The sequence below is a fragment of the Paramisgurnus dabryanus genome, chromosome 1 (assembly GCF_030506205.2).
Source record: "Paramisgurnus dabryanus chromosome 1, PD_genome_1.1, whole genome shotgun sequence".
NCBI classification, from domain to species: Eukaryota; Metazoa; Chordata; class Actinopteri; order Cypriniformes; family Cobitidae; genus Paramisgurnus; species Paramisgurnus dabryanus.
In genome coordinates, this window is record NC_133337.1 from 51281829 (window position 1) to 51298795 (window position 16967).

Here is a 16967-nt window from a genome sequence, read left to right on the forward strand (position 1 = left end):
ACAGCCCCAGTGACAGAAAAGGTACAGTTTTGTACCTTTATTTCTGAGAGTGTAAAGTGTAGTAAAGCACTGTTTTTGAGCCTTACTATAGTATTTAAAAGCATACTACAATATTTATTACAATTTATTAATTAACCATATGTGACCCTGGATATCAAAACCAGTTATAAATGCCACACTGTTACAGAAACATCTTCTGATGCACAACCTTGGACACATCATCAGTGTTGTTTCCTGGACTCACAGGGTGTTTCGGGTCTTGCAACAGACACCCTCCTCCAGGCGACCCGACCGAGGCTGATCAAACCCCGGTCTGTGTCCAAGTGGCATGCTACTGCCCCCACCGTTCTCCCCTCTTCAACCAGAGCCATCTGGATGCTTTCTCTGCTGCCTCCACATTATTGCTTATGGCTCTTCTACGGTTGGCGCCTGTTGTGCCCAGTGTACCATATGCCTTATTCAGGGTGTGGCTGGCAAATCCCCTACTGCCTACTTCCACTGGCATACACCTGGTCCTCCACCCATTCGTCCGACACTGCTCCACCAGCTCCTGATATTTTTCCCTCTTTCTCTCCTGAGCCTCCTCCATCCTCTCCTCCCAGGGGACTGTTAGCTCTAGCAAGATTAGTTGTCTGGTGGCCTCAGAGACCAAGATGATGTCAGGTCTCAGTGTGGACTGAGTGATGTGTGCTGGTATCCTCAGTTGCCTCTCTAGGTCAACTGTCATTGCCCAGTCTCGGGCCGTTGAGAGCAACCCAGCAGAGCAGCTCTTAGATGTTCCCTTTGGCCTTTGTCCTTCCTTGATGAAGTGGATAGCCTTGGCTGTGGCTTGACGGTATCGGCTGTCTTTGATCCCTTTGCTGATTGCCTCAGCAATGGTTTTAAGGACCTGATCGTGTCTTCATCGATACCGGCCTTCACCTAGTGCCTTGGAGCAGCTGCTCAAGATGTGTTCTAGTGTCCCTGGCTTGGAACACAGCGTGCATGCAGGTGTCTCTACTCTGCCCCATGTGTACAAGTTAGATGGGCTGGGAAGAACGTCGTAAACCCCTTGGATCAAGAACCTGATTCTCTGGGGATTCCACGTCCAGATGTCCTTCCAAGTGACATTCCGCTCCATCGCCTGCTCCCACTTCATCCAGGCACCTTGCTGCCGCATGGCCACTGCTTTGCTGGTTCTCTCCTCCTCCACTGAAGCACGCACCTCCTCCTGCACCAGCCTCTGCCTCTCCCTCCCGTTGGCCAAGTCATACCGGGTTGCTGTTAGGCTTCCAAGTCCGGCTCTGCCTTGCGCTACTGTCCCAAGGATGGCCTTGTGCTTCAGCCGAGTTTCAGCTTGTTGGACTGCCTCTGCTGCCCTCCACTTTCTCACTGTCCTGACGACAATCCCTGCCCCGGACACTTTTGCATCTCTGGATCCAGAGTACTGCAGATGTTCCCGTGCCCGTGTCACAATGAACTCCTCCCTCACTGAGCTTAAAGGCAGTCTGAGCTTGTTGGTGTTTCCATACAGAGCGATGTTGCTTAGGCTGCGTGGCAGTTCCAGCCATCTGCGTAGATAGCTGCTCACCTTTCGCTCTAAACCTTCAACCACAGTCATGGGGACCTCATAGATGAGCAGGGGCCAGAGGAGTCTTGGGAGGATTCCATGCTGGTAAACCCAAGCCTTGAATCTTCCAGGGAGCCCTGATCTGTCCAAGGCTCTCAACCAGTCCTCCATGGAAGTGCTGGTTTCCCTGATGGAGTCTCTATCGTTGAGGCTGCAGTTAAAGGCCTTCCCGAGGCTCTTCACTGGCTTCTCAGTGACTGACGGGATTTGATGTTCTCCCAACCTGAAGCGGAACTTATCAGTGACTCTCCCCTTCTTTAACACCAAGGACCTGGATTTTGCTGGTTTGAAGCTCATGCGTGCCCATACCATGAGCCTCTCCAACCCTCTGAGAATCCATCTTGCTCCTGGCACCGCTGTTGTTGTCACTGTGAGGTCGTCCATGAAGGCTCTAATGGGAGGTTGCCTTACTCCGGACTTGCTGAGGGGACCTCTGCACTCTGTCTCGGCTGCCTTGACCATCATGTTCATTGCCAGCGCAAAGAGAGTCACTGAGATGGTACAACCAGTGATTATCCCTACCTCAAGCTGGTGCCAATCTGATGTTAACTGGCCAGAGGAGACCCTCAAGCTGAACTTGCTGTAATAGTCCAGGATGAGGCCTTTAACCTTCTGAGGGACGTGGTGTTTCTCCAGTGCGACCTCCACCAGCTTGTGGGGTATTGAGCCATATGCATTGGTGAGATCAAGCCACAGCACAGCCAGGTCCCCCTTGCCTTCTCTTGCTTCCCTGATGAGCTGGGTTACCACCCCTGTGTGTTCCAGGCAACCTGGGACTCCCGGAATACCTCCTTTCTGCACAGACGTGTCGATGTATTTATTGCTCAACAGGAAGTTGGAGAGTCTCTTGGCCACAATGCTGAAGAATATTTTACTCTCCACGCTGAGCAAGGAGATGACACGAAACTGGTCGATGTTCTCAGACTTCTCCTCTTTTGGAATGTACACTCCCTCAGCATACCTCCATGGCTGGGCAATCTTGCCTCTTCTCCAGATGACCTTCAGGGCCTTCCAGAGTCTGTGTAGAAGCTTTGGGCAGTTCTTGTATACCTTGTAAGGCACTCCGCTTGGGCCTGGTGCTGAGCTTGACCTTGCTCACCTCACCACTTCCTCCACTTCACTCTGGCAGGGCTCCTTCAGGTTGAACTCTACTGTGGGCTCTGGTGGTGTCAGCAGTGCATTGCATGGCCCTAATGGTCGTTCTCTGTTCGGGTCCGAGTAGGTGGCCTTGAGGTGGTTGTTGATCGCGTCCTTGGAGCAGGTGAGTTGGCCAGTCCTCTTTTGGCCAAGAAGCTGCTTGGTCAACTTGAAAGGGTTGGCCAAAAATGCTGCCCTCTTCTTTGCTCTCTCTTTCCGCCTCCTCCTGTGGTACTCTGCCCTACAAAGGGTCAAAAGTTGTTTCCTCAGGATTCCTCTCAGATCTGCTAGGCCAGCTCTCTCTACTTCCCCTGCTGCCTTGTACTGCCTCTTTAGTAGCTTGAGTTCTTCCCTGAGACATTTGATTTTCCTCACTCTGTGGCTTGGAGTGTATGCCGATGGAGTGGGTTTAGGTGTCACAGATCCAAATCGCTCAGCTGCAATGTTCACTATGAGAGTGGTCATCGTTAACAATCGATGGTCCACATCCCCCTTAGCTGTCACTTCCAGGATCTGGTTCACGTCTTCATCGAACTGGTGCCACTCAGCTCTCTTTGAGGATTGGGGCCACTGGATCCTTGGTTGAGGCAAAGAGGCACAGCCAGTTCTTGTTGCTGCCACTTGCCGGCTTTGGGGGCTCTGTGGGCTGTCAGGAGGTGCTGTCACTTGAGGGCAGCTTTGGGTGACAGGCGAACGGCTGGCAGCAGGTGTTGGTGACACTAGGAGGCTCCGGGCACTGTGGGTTGCCTCCGGGCCTGGCTCCTCCTGCGTCTTACTAGAAGTTGTGACTTCTGTGCGATGTGTCGTCGTCGCTGCTGCTTTTAGACATTCATCCTGCCTTGATGGATTCGTAAGCCCCTCTCGTTCTTGCAGCTCTTGCCGCAGATGCACCCCGGGTTGCCGTCTTTCAATAGCCAACAATGCATTTTGTGGGTTAAAAATATTGATTTTTATGCCAAAATAATTAGTATATTAACTCATTTGCTGCCAGCCATTTTTTTAAGTTGTCTGCAAGCATTGTTGTGATTTTCCAGGAAATTGTTCTTCTAAAAATATATAAACATACAAATATATCAAATGAAAGAACAGACCCTTTCGAACAAACAATAAACAAACAAACAAACTAAATAGGAAAAAACATTTCAACCTCTCTCTCTCTCTCTCTCTCTCTCTCTCTCTCTCTCTCTCTCTATATATATATATATATATATATATATTATTTTATTTTTGCAAAAAGCTGATATAATTGCATTTTTGTGAAGGAATTTTGTTAGAGATCAGATTCAGAATGATAATATACACAGAGTTTAAAATGAGTAAATAACGTTTTGGCTTCAGTTTATTTTTCCATAAATTTGGTATCTAGTGGATAATCGTGGTATTGCGGATTAACATAAAGATTCATCAGGAACACGTTTTTATTATGCAAATATTTTCTCTTAATTGACTAAATAACTCGGCGGGGAAAGACTTAAGTTAAGATAATGTTCCATTAAGATATATAGTAAAAAACTCATACCGTAAATTTAGAAAAAAAATGATTTATCAGTAGTAATATGTGTTGCTAAGGACTTGGATTTTACTTCGATTGTTCTCAATATTTTGATATATAAACCTGAATTTAAACTAAATAAAAATTACTTATATGACTGGTTTGTGGTTGCATATAGTGATTCAAAACTCTAAACTTTTAAAAAACTCTAAACTTTTAAAAAATAGTTTTAAAGCTTTCACCATGGGGCAGTACTAAAAGTGGTTCTCTGGCACGTAATCATAGGGTAACCATTTTAAATACCATATAGCTGTGTAGAACCATATTGTGCTATATAGAACCATATCTGGTGCTATAGTGGTGCTATATCACCGCCGATGGTTCTTCAAAGGTTCTATATAGCACTAAAAATGGTTCCCCTATGATTACGAGCTTTTAGTGTAATTTAGCACCATGGTACATGTGTACCTAAAGGACCTTATGAAAGGGATAGTTCACCCAAAAATGAAAATTCTGTGATCATTTACTCACCCTCGTGTTTTTACAAACCCAGACATTTATTTGTTCTAATGAACACAAAGGAAGATATTATGAGAAATGTTTGTAACCAAACCATTGTGGACCCCATTCACTTCTATAGTAGGAAAAAAGTATATTATAAAAATGAATGGGGTCCACAATCGGTTTGCTTACAAGCATTTATACAGGTTTGTAACAACATGAGAACATCATTTTTATTTTTTGGGTGAACTATCCCTTTAAAACTCTTTTAACTTCTTTTCTGAGAGTAAACGCTACATTTACTACAGTAAAAAGTAATGCATACTACAGCATTTTTATCATGAACTGTTTTTTTTACCAAAAACCAGAAGGCGGAGAAGATTACATTTTTAATCACTTTGTAGCTTTGAAGGTCTACAGAGACCAGAATAAAATGCATAATTATCATGCAATCCAAAAACATTGCAATCTGATATGAATAAAAAACCCTGCAAAGGCAAAAAGTAAAAATAAATTTTCACTTTCTGTAAATTATTTCAGAGATGACAGCCAGAAGAAAGACAAGCTGGGAAATTCCATAAAAACGTCACACTTACATTGTAATAGCAGACAACAGGAGTGACAGAAACTGTTAAACTGCCCAATTCTGTTTAAAACATCGGCACACTTGGAACGTCACTTGGTCAAGAGGGCCTAAGAGGGAATAATATTTATTTCTACATTTGTCCCCTTTCACTCTCTCCAAACTAAATATTGCAACAACCTCTAAAAAAGGAAACAGGCGGCTCCTACACAAGCACTATGATTATTATCACGTAACTTTGTGTACTCCATTCTAAACTATATTTAAAAACGACCCTGCTTCTGTTGTTTTTGCTTTTCTTTGTTTCTATTTCATGTAAAGCTGCTTTGGAACAATGAACAATTGTGAAAAGCGCTATATAAATAAAACTGAATCGAATCTCTCGTGATCCTGATGTAGTCACTGATAGGGTGTAGTCAATTTAAGAGACGTGAAGAACTACATGGCATGGACCTTAGGCACCAGGAAGTGGATGCGATAGCATCAGCAGATGTCCTCAACCTAATGCACCTAATGTACGCCACACACAGGGTTCAATGACTTCACCAGATATATCGTACATATGCTTGCCAAAACTGCAGCAGGTTAGCTTTTAAGATCAGGCATTATGAAATGAGTACTATTTTAAGAGGTGGCTAATAAGAATTTGTACCATCTGCATTCGCCCCAGTGGAATAATAAAACAAGAACCTTTAAGGAAGATCAAATTATGTAAACAGATCTCTTACATACTTTTGATGAAGAATGGCTTTCACTGTGCATTGTTGACATGCAGGATTCCTCTTCACGTCATCATACTTGTTTATCTTGGGGATAAAGTTTTTGTTTGGGACAGGAGGTACAGCCTATTAACCAGCATGTGTTTGGCTTCCTTAACCACTGCGTATGGTTCGAGGGCACAGGATAAAAGCTTTTTAATGGTTTGTGAAGTGTGTATGTGTTACGAGGAAGGAGGGTCATCCTACAGTATGATTCCTTCATTTCTCAATCTCCTTAATAGAACAGTAGAGCCAAAAATAAACATTCTGTCAGTATTTGCTTTCCCATTGAAAACACCCATGACATTATTTCTTAAACAGAACACAGGGTATGAAACTGTACAAAATTGTACTAAAGCCATACAAACTGGAAATTAAAGAAATTGTACTAAACATCTTAAAATGATGTCTTCAGAATACATTAAAGACAGACACGGTTGTATAGACCACTTTAATATTACAAAAGTCAAATGGTAGACATCATGAAGTTCATTAATGACAATATTTTCAACATAAACTAAAAAAGCTGCAAGGTTATGACAAAAAAAATGTATTGGAAAAAAGTTGAAATAATTTACAGTAGCTGCCTCATTCTTTTGCAATTTTGTGTGATTTAAAACTCACACGATCAAGAATTAGGAAACCAAGTCAATGGATAACAAAAATATGTGTTGCCTTACAAAATATGAGTTTGATTCATACTGGTGCCAAGCTTGCAATATACCATCACACAATCCCAAAGACACTACTTATTTTCTACATAAAAGTACATTTTTTAATTATTCATATTTTATCAGTGTTTTTCTTTGGAAAACATACATTCCAAAGCATATTATCATAATTTTTACTCCACTACATTTCATGATTTCAGGTTTATATTTAATATTTAAGTACATTAAATCAGGTATTTTTTTTACTTTTACTTAAGTAAAAAGTACTTTTGTACTTTTACTCAAGAAAAGTAAAAGTACACAAGTTTTATATCTAATTGGGTATTAAATCAATTTTAATGCAATATAAAAGGAATACACAGTATGATTAGAATGTAGTGAACATTTTTAGTAAAGTAATTTTTATCCCAAGACAAACACTCTGATAAAGCACAGATGCATGGAAAATTTACTTAAAATACTCAAGTAGTGTCCGCCTATGCATAATCCTTTGGTTAGTACTGTTTAGATTAACTACACTAGTCAAAATTGGATCAAAATCTTTCCTAAAAGTTGTCTTAAAACCAATACCCAGTACCCGTTCTTGTCTTAGGACAAAATTGATGAACGTTTTTGATCCACTTCAAACGTTGACTAGTATAGTTAACAAATGGGCAGAGGTGTAAAGTACTTGAGTAATTTTACTTGATTACTGTACTTAAGTATTAATTTTGGGTATTTTTACTTTACTTGAGTACAATTAAAAATCTGTACTTTTACTTTTACTTAATTACATTTTTTAAAGAAAAAAAGTACTTTTTACTCCTTACAATTTTATTTACAGTCAAAAAGTACTTATTTTTTAGAGATCTATTTTTGCTTGCTCTGTCAAACCAATTGAATTGCGCTGATGGTCAGTTTAATTGAAATGTTATTTATTCTGGAGCCTTTGGACCACACTGAGGAATTGGCCAACAGTTCATCTAATGATGAAGATTTTTTGCTTCTTTGAAACTGACAACACATAAAGTGTGACACGTTTCCTGCTGTTTGCAGCCTCTCTGTCAAGACTTATACCTTGTCCACGCTGTCAGTCCAAATTTTGGTGCATATCTAATTTGACTGACTCACTGTCCACATTGTGTTTCACAACTGTTCAGATCCGATCTGTGCATCCTGTAGCCGTTTTCCGGATTAAATGTTTCTATGGCAATGACGTCGCGCTGGCATATCAATCTGCCTCGACGTCTGATTTGTTTTATGTGACGTGACAGTATGACGTAACCGAAAAGCTACACAAATGCGATCAGGACGGTAAGACTGAAATGGATTTCAGACCACCTCTGGATGTAGCCTGAAACGGATTAGAAAAACAGATTTCACGTGGTTTTTAGCCATTCACTGTTCTAAATGTGATTGTATTCCTATGGGATATACACCAAAATCGGATTTGGACTTACAGTGTGAACAAGGTCTAATACACCTTATCCTGCATCGGCTTCCTGTGAGAGGCTGAATAGAGCTTGAAATTTAAGTTAAGTTCGAGGTTTTACAATTTTGAGTAGCATGTTGCATACTAAAATTCATTGTCACGGATCTCCGCATTTTTCTGTGTCTGTACCACAGACTTTCTTTTCCGTGTCAGTTTCACGTATTGGTTACTCAATTGTTTTTCCTATTTTCTTACCATTTTCCTGTGGGTTTGGGGTTAGAACGACTTTCTGTAACATAAAATGACATCCCAACTCCTAACCCTAACGTCAGGCGACAATTGTTTAAAAGTATGGAAAAAATAGTATAAACCAATAGTTAAAGTGACATCCTAACCCAAAGCCCAAATCTAACCCCAAACCCACACGAAAATGGTTTAAAAATAGGAAAAACAATTGAGTAATCAATACGTGAAACTGACACGAAAAAGAAAGTCCGTGGTACAAACACGGAACAATGCGGAGATCCGTGACAATGACACAGATAAATTAGCAAAAAAATTCTGTGACTATACCACTGAACTTTGTGAGATCATGTTGGAAATTATGTAGTCTTATAGTTTGCTAATGAAATACAATTAAATACAAACAGTTGTAAAGGATAAAACCTTGTATGTGGTTCATTCACTTCATGTTTTTAGAGAAAGCTTAAACATGAATCTCTCGTTTTCCTTCTTCCGGTTACTTTTACTTTTTTAATACTCAAGTACAATTTTAATGTGGTACTTTTTACTTTTACTCAAGTATAATTCTGGCCAGATACTTTTACTTTTAATTGAGTAAAATTTACACTCAGTACTTGTACTTTCACTTGAGTAAAATTTTTGAGTACTTTTTACACCTCTGCAAATGGGATTTAGGGTAGAAAGGGCTCTGATAAATGAAAAGAGTAAAAAAACACTGACCTTTAGACAAATTATGCCTGGTGGACATGAACCAATCCAATTTCAGGATTGACGTGCCCATAGAGACAACAGCCTATCCAGCTATGTGCTGCTTTCTCTTGATCTTCTATCTCTCTGCTATTTAAAATCTGACTACTTTGAAGTGAGATTGTGTGAGTTTGGGTTTTGAACTTTTTTTCTCTTTTAATAAACATGGTTAAAATGATGTCCGCTTACATAACACGTAAAAGTCATATCTTGGTTATTGTTCAAGTATCCCCATCAAGTTGATGTCACTTTGCTGATATTTCTGGAGTAATGACCTATTTTCATATCTATACTTTCTTTGAAATTTTAAGATGTTAATAGCATCAACACATTACATAAAAAGATTATATAAAGGATATGACTAATAAACCAAACCTGCCATAAAATCCATTTAATCCTCTCTCAACATGAGAAAGTGCTTATGAGAATTTCTATTTCTAAATGCGAAAAAGTCTTAAGATATGTAAAACTAAAAAAAAAAAAAAAAATTTTAACTTATTGTGGCATCCCTATCAATATTTTTTACTTGTTTGAATCAATACATTGTTTGTTGCAGTTTCAAAAATTGACATTTCATCCTATTGGACATTTTTATACGGACTGAATTATAAGAGACAGAAAATCAATTTAGGGTTTACAATGTTCTGTTTTTCTCAGAAATAAAAGCTTAAGCGCAATGTCTACCATGTAAAGCCACGTCATACTAGACTTTGAGCATGCAAATATTTGTCGGACGTTGCTGGGAGGAGTGGGAGGGTAGCAGCTCATCAATATGATCTTTGCCTTCGTCTATTTGTGTTTTTCAGTAGATAGAAAGATCACGCAGTGACATACAGGTTTTGTACTGGTCACAACATCGCCCCACATGATACAAATTCGCAGGTCAGAGATCACCAGACTTGAATTTACGTCATTCATTACATTAAGATCCAGTCAATCATCACTTGAGTCTTGAAGTGCCCTACTCAATTTCTTTTACGTGTGCATATACTGACACTGATGTTCACCTCTATCCCCCCACCAACACTAGGTTGGCCCTTGTCCATGCATCAGGGGGTAGGCTCCGCCCATGACTTAATCTACAACCCTCCGAATTTGAGCTATGGACGGGGTCTACGCCAAAAAACTATATCATTGCTGCATTCTTTTGCTAATTGTTAAATAAATACCATTGAAACATTACTTTGCCAATTGCCAATGATGGACTTATCGATCTCAGTAGATAAAAAATATGTGGAAAATAATATTCGACAGACCTTTAACCATTTTAAATGATATCCATCATTGATTTCAAACAGCCAGTTGACATCAGATCTGGGTTACATTGGGACAACATACCTTACGAGCGGATATCTGTATGCATCTGCGTTTCTGTTGGCTCTTTCTGTCAGTTTGAAATTACACCTAAATAAAGCGAAATTATGAAAAGATTAATGATAAAATATATACCTTACTTTGGAGCTTATTTTGTCTTCCTGGAAATATGGAAACGTTTTATTTTAAAGAGAGCACAATGTGCTTTGAGTTATTGTCCTATCACTGTAAGCAACACCGATATCTGTGATGGATTCTTTTAGATAACCAATGTGATTCAAAGTTCATGTTCTGATAGACTTGAAAAAGACAATTTACTCAGGACAAAAGGGGCCTCATTTATAAAGCATGCATACGCACATATTTGATTGTAAAGTGTCCATATTTATAAAAACTGTCTTTTAAGTTGAAAAGTGCTGAGCAGACTTCTTTTACTAGTCCGATTGCTGCAGGTTTTTGGAAATATAAGGCTACGTTCACATTGCAGGCTGAAACGACCCAATTCCGATTTTTTTGCCCCTATGCGACCTGTATCTGATCTTTTCATGACAGTCTGAACGACACATATCCGATCTTTTCAAATGTGACCCAGGCCACTTGGGTATGTGGTCCTGTATCCGATACGTATCCAATCTTTTGAAACGCGACCTCCATATGAACGACCAAGCCACATGGATCCGACCTGTACGTCATTGATACGCTACAAACGTCATAATTCTGCATTGAAGTAGGCAAGAACGATAAGATAATCAACAACCATGGCGGACGTTGCTAACACTGCTCCACATCATAAAATTTTGGCCGGATGGGTGCACACGTTATATGATTTCACATATAACAGCTTTCTCCCAATATATTAATATATAGCATATTATTATAATGCTGCAAATAATATGTGAAGTAGCAGCTTTCAATAAATATTTTTTAATCACATAAACGTCGCACACCTATGTGTGATAGGTGCGTAGGAGAGCAGGACTCGAAAGTCCAAAATTGAAAAATAGAAAAAGAGAGGTCCCGCACACTATCCACTTGCAAAAATAGAAATAATTACTAATTAATAATTAAATTATTATTTCTATTTTTGTGAGTGGATAGTGTGCGGGACCTCTCTTTTTCTATTTTTCAATAAATATTTTTTAAAATGCGTTTATAAATCCAACAACCCCTGTGACCGGTCTACACGTCCATAAGAGGTTTCTATGTTTATAAACCATTGCCTCTTTGTTTCTACATTAAAAGACAAAGCTGGCAATTCTGACTATACTTTCGTTCTTTTAATAATTTCTTTACTTTTTTTTATTTATAAATCACTCTGGGTTATCTGATTTATCTATTTGGCTTGTGTTTTGTTTCCGTGCACTTGAGGCATTTTGCACATTTGTTCTGCACTTTGTTACTTCTGACCTTATTTTATTAAAAAAAAATGTATTTATTATAAACGTAAATTCTGATCTAATTTAAGTCTGTACATTTTTGATTGCTTTTCTTTGTATCGATGTTGCGTTATTGCGTGCTGGCCATGCTTGCGCATGCAATTTAGCTGAACGGGCTAGGTGCTCTGCCTCTCATATTTAGGAGTTCATCAAACTAAACATACAAAAACGGATGTTTTTCGACGGATATAAGTTTTTAAAATGTATTTTAACCACACTGGTTATCTTGTCAAAAGTTAAACTACAAAACAGGTAAGGTGTTTCTTTAAATTTCGGTGCTGAAACGGAAAATATCTGCACTGCACCAAACCTATATTTATGCCTGACACGACTGTCTTTCTGGTGATTCAATATTATGGTCTGTGTTCACTTTCAAATGATAGCAAAGAGATTCCTGAAACTAATAATATCATCAGGTCTTTCTGTATCTAAAGGGAATACAGAGATGATCAAAGTCAAAGCAAGCAAGCAGGTATTTCTGTGCTAAACAATAACGCGAAGTGTCTATAAAATCATTAATTTCAGTGTTTTTCTTGTTACAAATTAACGTTTAATGAATTGTATATAAAGCTTAGTTTTTATCATTTACAGTCACAATCACAAATTATTTGTCATTTCTCATTTGTCGTTTTTTGTCATGACTGCTTTGACGCGCTAAATCTCCAAATTAAATAAAAACACTGAATTGTTTCCAAGGCAGGATCACCTTTGTCATTTTTTAGTTATCAAAATGTTTTTTGTGTGATGTTCCGTAGATCGTGGCTTGTTATGTTATGAGGAATAATTAAACAAATGTTACCTTACATTTTACCTTAATTAATTAAATAAAAATAATTATATATAAATATATATATAATAAATGCATCGTCAGTTTTGAGTTCTTTCCTTACTTGAAAGACAGTTTTGGTCACTTTATCAGAAAGTTGTTTCTGTGCTGCTTGTGAAAGAAAATAAAAGTTGCCAGTTTGTACCTGGTCTGGCCCCCTCCCAACCCACGCACACAACCATATGATTTTACTATCGGTCGACTACTACAATTCTGATTCGAATATGTAAAACCTTAGTTGAGGACACCCCTAGAGGTTGTAATTGTGCTGGCTCGTTGGGAAAATAACTTTAATATTGCAAAAAGAGCTCCACTGTTGACTACACCGTTGTTGACATCCATGTTTAACGTTAGCTTACAAGTGACGTCCTTGACCGTTGAGTACTCTTATGCGCATGCGGGTCACTTCTGGGTCATTTCATGTTCACACAGGAGATCACAAAAGGTCGCATTTAATTAGAAATGTGAACGGCCTTGCAAAAAAATCAAATTTTTTCAAAAAATCTGAATTGAGCATTAAGCCCTGCAGTATGAACGTAGCCTATGTCTTTCTTGCTGCTCGATTTAAACATTGACAGGTGCTTTTTTATATGTCAATGACATTTATTAGGCATTGTTTAAATGCAAGGATTTGAAACTATTTAGCTGTGCACAATTTTAAGATCATTTGCAATTTATAGATTTCACATCTATATGCATGTTTTCTGTGCACACTTTCATTTTATGAAAATGACTGTGAGATCAAATTAAGTCCGATTTCTACGCAGAATTTTATAAGTGAGGCCCAAGGAGCATATAGCTGTATGTGATAATAACCATGTTCATACATTTTCCCATTCCCTAAAACTCTATTTAAAATCGATTTTCTCTTTCACTGATAATTATGTAAGCAATGACACTTTTCCAGCCACTTTGGTACCATTTTTCCCCGTGCAAGATCCAACTGTCATTTAGGCGGAACAGTTCAGATGAACAGTGGCCTTCATGACCATTACTGCCTTCAGATGAGATATGAAAGACAGTGTCATTAGGAAAACATTAAACCGTTGTGCTTTAGCTGCACTGCAGATGAAAAAGGGCACATTTTTGCTCTTAACTCTTTCACCGCCATTGACGAGATATCTCTTCAATTAAGAGAAAACGCTTTCCCGCCAATGACGAGATTTTCCGTCTTTCCGCAATACCGCTATTATCCACCAGGTGGTGCCTTTCCGCAACTTTTTAAACCCGGAAGTATTGCCCTATGGCAAGCTGCTGCATGTCCGTATCTGTTTTAAAGATTGCTCTGAATGGGATCTCTATGAAAAGTCCGGCACAAAAATGGAATTATCTCTGCTTTTTGCTCAAAATGTGGTGTTTTTTCAGAAACCTACACATATTCAAAAGCTGATTACAAAAGAACCACTGAAGGTAGGATGAAACGTTTTTTTTTTTTTTTTTTTTGAAAGCAGAGGGTCTGTTCTTTCATTTGGTATATTGTATGTTTATTTATTTAAAGAAGAACATTTTCTGGAAGGCATTAAACTTTGGTGAAAATCATGAAAAACGCTGGCGCTGGCTGGCAACTTTTAAAAAAAACGCTGGCGGTGAAAGAGTTAAGAGAGATTTTCAGAGTTTCATCTCTTAAGCAAATTATAAAACATGCATGGGTGTCAGAAACAATTCAAACTCTTTTATTTTTTACTTTTAAAGTGAACTAAAATGTATAAAACACTTTTACTAAAAGGAAAACACCACTGTTTTTCAATATTTTATTATGTTCTTACATTAACTTCTAACTTTTTTCAATCCGTGCCATCTTTCATCGAAGGCATTGCTCTGAAGAACCGTTTAAGGAATAAACGTTTAGTATTGTTGTCTTTTTGTGTTGACACTCTAAAACACTCTGGGCTGTGTGATAGGGATTGCTGAACTAGTAGGAAGAGGTCATAAATTGGTTTCTGCTGGCTTCTCTCAGCAGAGCGCCTGAGCAAACACTTACTACATCAACTTACAGCCAATGATGGAGAACCTCCCAAAGAGTCATGATGACATGTCTGTTCGTAAACAAGACCTTTACTACCACAAAACAATCTCCTGAGATGATGTTTTCTCAAATGCTCAATTGTCAGTCAGACTAAATGGGAACTGCGTCATATTTTAGAAGCTGAATCGATAGAAACATTGTGTGCAGTAAATGTTATCGTGGATTTTCCAATACTCATCTTTAGCTTGTATATCGAAGAGTCCTTCAGGCTTTATTTCCAAGTAGAAACCCACAGAGATGATTACCATAGACGCACAGAAGAGGTTAAACGTCATTTCCTGCTGAGGATGTTTACCAATAGCCTCAAAGTTTTCCTTTCCCATCTGGTCCCCAATCCTTTCCCAGGATTTGTGCAGTTAGAAAGAAAACCAGTTGGGAATTTAATTATCTTCATTCAGTGATTTAACTTGGTTTCTTCAAACATTTGGCTGATACATCAAAGCATTAAATATTATTGAACACACATTTGCATTCTGATGTTTTGGCATCACCTTTCTCAAAATGTAACAAAATGTCCTTAAGATAGAATAATACACTACTAATAAAAGGGCAGTTATCTTTATCCCAGTCCCACACTAAAATGCAAGTTTGAGCTGCCTTAAAGGGACATTCTGCTTTTTTTGAAAATATGCTAATTTTCCAGCTCCCCTAGACTTTAACATTTGATTCTTACCGTTTTGGAATCCATTCAGCTGATCTCCGGGTCTGGCGGTACCACTTTTAGCATAGCTTAGCATAATCCATTGAATCTGATTAGACCATTAGCATCACGCTAATAAATAACCAAAGAGTTTCAATATTTTTCCTATTTTAAACATGACTCTTCTGTAGTTACTCTTTAGTAGGATTGTACTAAGACCGACGTAAAAATAAAAGTTGCGATTTTCTAGGCAGATATGGCTAGGAACTATACTCTCAAACTGGCGTAATAATCAAGGATTTTGCTGCTGTAACATGGCTGCAGCAGACGTAGTGATATTACGCACTGCCCGAAAATAGTCCTCTTGGTTACATTCAATAGCAGGGGACTATTTTCTAGCACTGTGTAATATCACTACGCCTGCTGCAGCCATGTTACAGCAGCAAAATCCTTGATTATTACGCCAGTTTGAGAGTATAGTTCCTAAGTTCCTATAGTTCTAAGAACTTGACTTTTCTGTAGGTTTTAAATCAGAAAAATATCGAAACTCTTTGGTTAATTTTTTGCACAATGATAATGGTCTAAACAGATTCAATGGATTGTGCTAAGCTATGCTAAAAGTGGTAGCGCCAAACCCGCAGATCAGCTGAATGGATTCCAAAATGGTAAAAATCAAATGTTTAACTCTAGGGGAGCTGGAAAATGAGCATATTTTAAAAAAAAGGTAAATGTCCCTTTAATTAAAAACATTTTTCACTGGCATAGCTTAACATTCTGTATATCACTCCCATTATTTTGCAAGACACACACCAGGATTGTTTTTTGTAAGGTATGTTTGTAAAAACAACTTTAATGTCCAAATAACTAAGGCCTAGTCCTGGGTTAATCTAAACCCTGTGCAGGAAACTGCCCCAAAAAGTTTGACTGAGATGATAAGCGAAGAACATCATTGGGTGAATCTGCAAAATCTCCAATTGCTGTATTCTTAATATAATGGCTAATTATATAACTCCTAAGTAATACTGATCACATTGCATCTGATTCATAATACCAGCGGGATTAAAGAATGCTTGTGAAAACTGCCAAAACGAAGCTGGAAAATTGTTTCGAAATTGGGCCAGTGACACACACTTAACCACACACTCAACCACACATTCAAGCCATCTATAACCTGTAGTCACACCGCAGCCAGCTCTTTAAAGAGAAATAGGGCTATACAGTATTACAGACCTGGACTTGATGAAACAAAAGCTTTTTTGAGTTTGAAAGGAGGCCTGCAGATGTTCTGATGAGCTATTGTGAAAACCAGGGAACCGTTTCAGTAAGTCATTCGCACTTCCTTTGATAACGGCTTCAATCAAAAGACTTTTTTTTTTTATCTCAGCTGAGGTGTAGACGTGAGAGATTAAAGGATAATTCCGGTATTTAACACTTTGAGTCTCATTTCTGGTTTGTTTTGGATGAACTACAGTGATGGACACAGAAATTTTGACAATGGGTCGTGTCTTGAGTTTTTGACTCGTTTAGAAGCGTCTCTTGACTGCTTCAGAATGGAAGTCAATGACCATGCACA

The 16967-nt window shown here is 38.7% G+C and overlaps 1 protein-coding gene and 1 pseudogene across 5 annotated transcripts in view; both read right to left on the minus strand.

The window, feature by feature from the left end:
• LOC135758700 (urotensin-2 receptor) overlaps window positions 1–6092 on the minus strand; it is a 65291-nt gene extending 59199 nt beyond the window's left edge. For 3 of the 5 annotated variants that reach the window (XM_065262484.2, XM_065273306.2, XM_065273308.2), the window contains exon 1: window positions 5336–6002. The gene's annotated coding sequence lies outside the window, so the exon portion shown is untranslated. Of the gene's footprint in view, window positions 1–5335 lie in introns of all 5 variants that reach the window. The other 2 variants (XM_065273311.2, XM_065273309.2) reach the window with 2 other exon arrangements.
• LOC135758702 (uncharacterized) lies at window positions 184–3211 on the minus strand (annotated as a pseudogene).
• Window positions 6093–16967: the final 10875 nt, after the last annotated feature.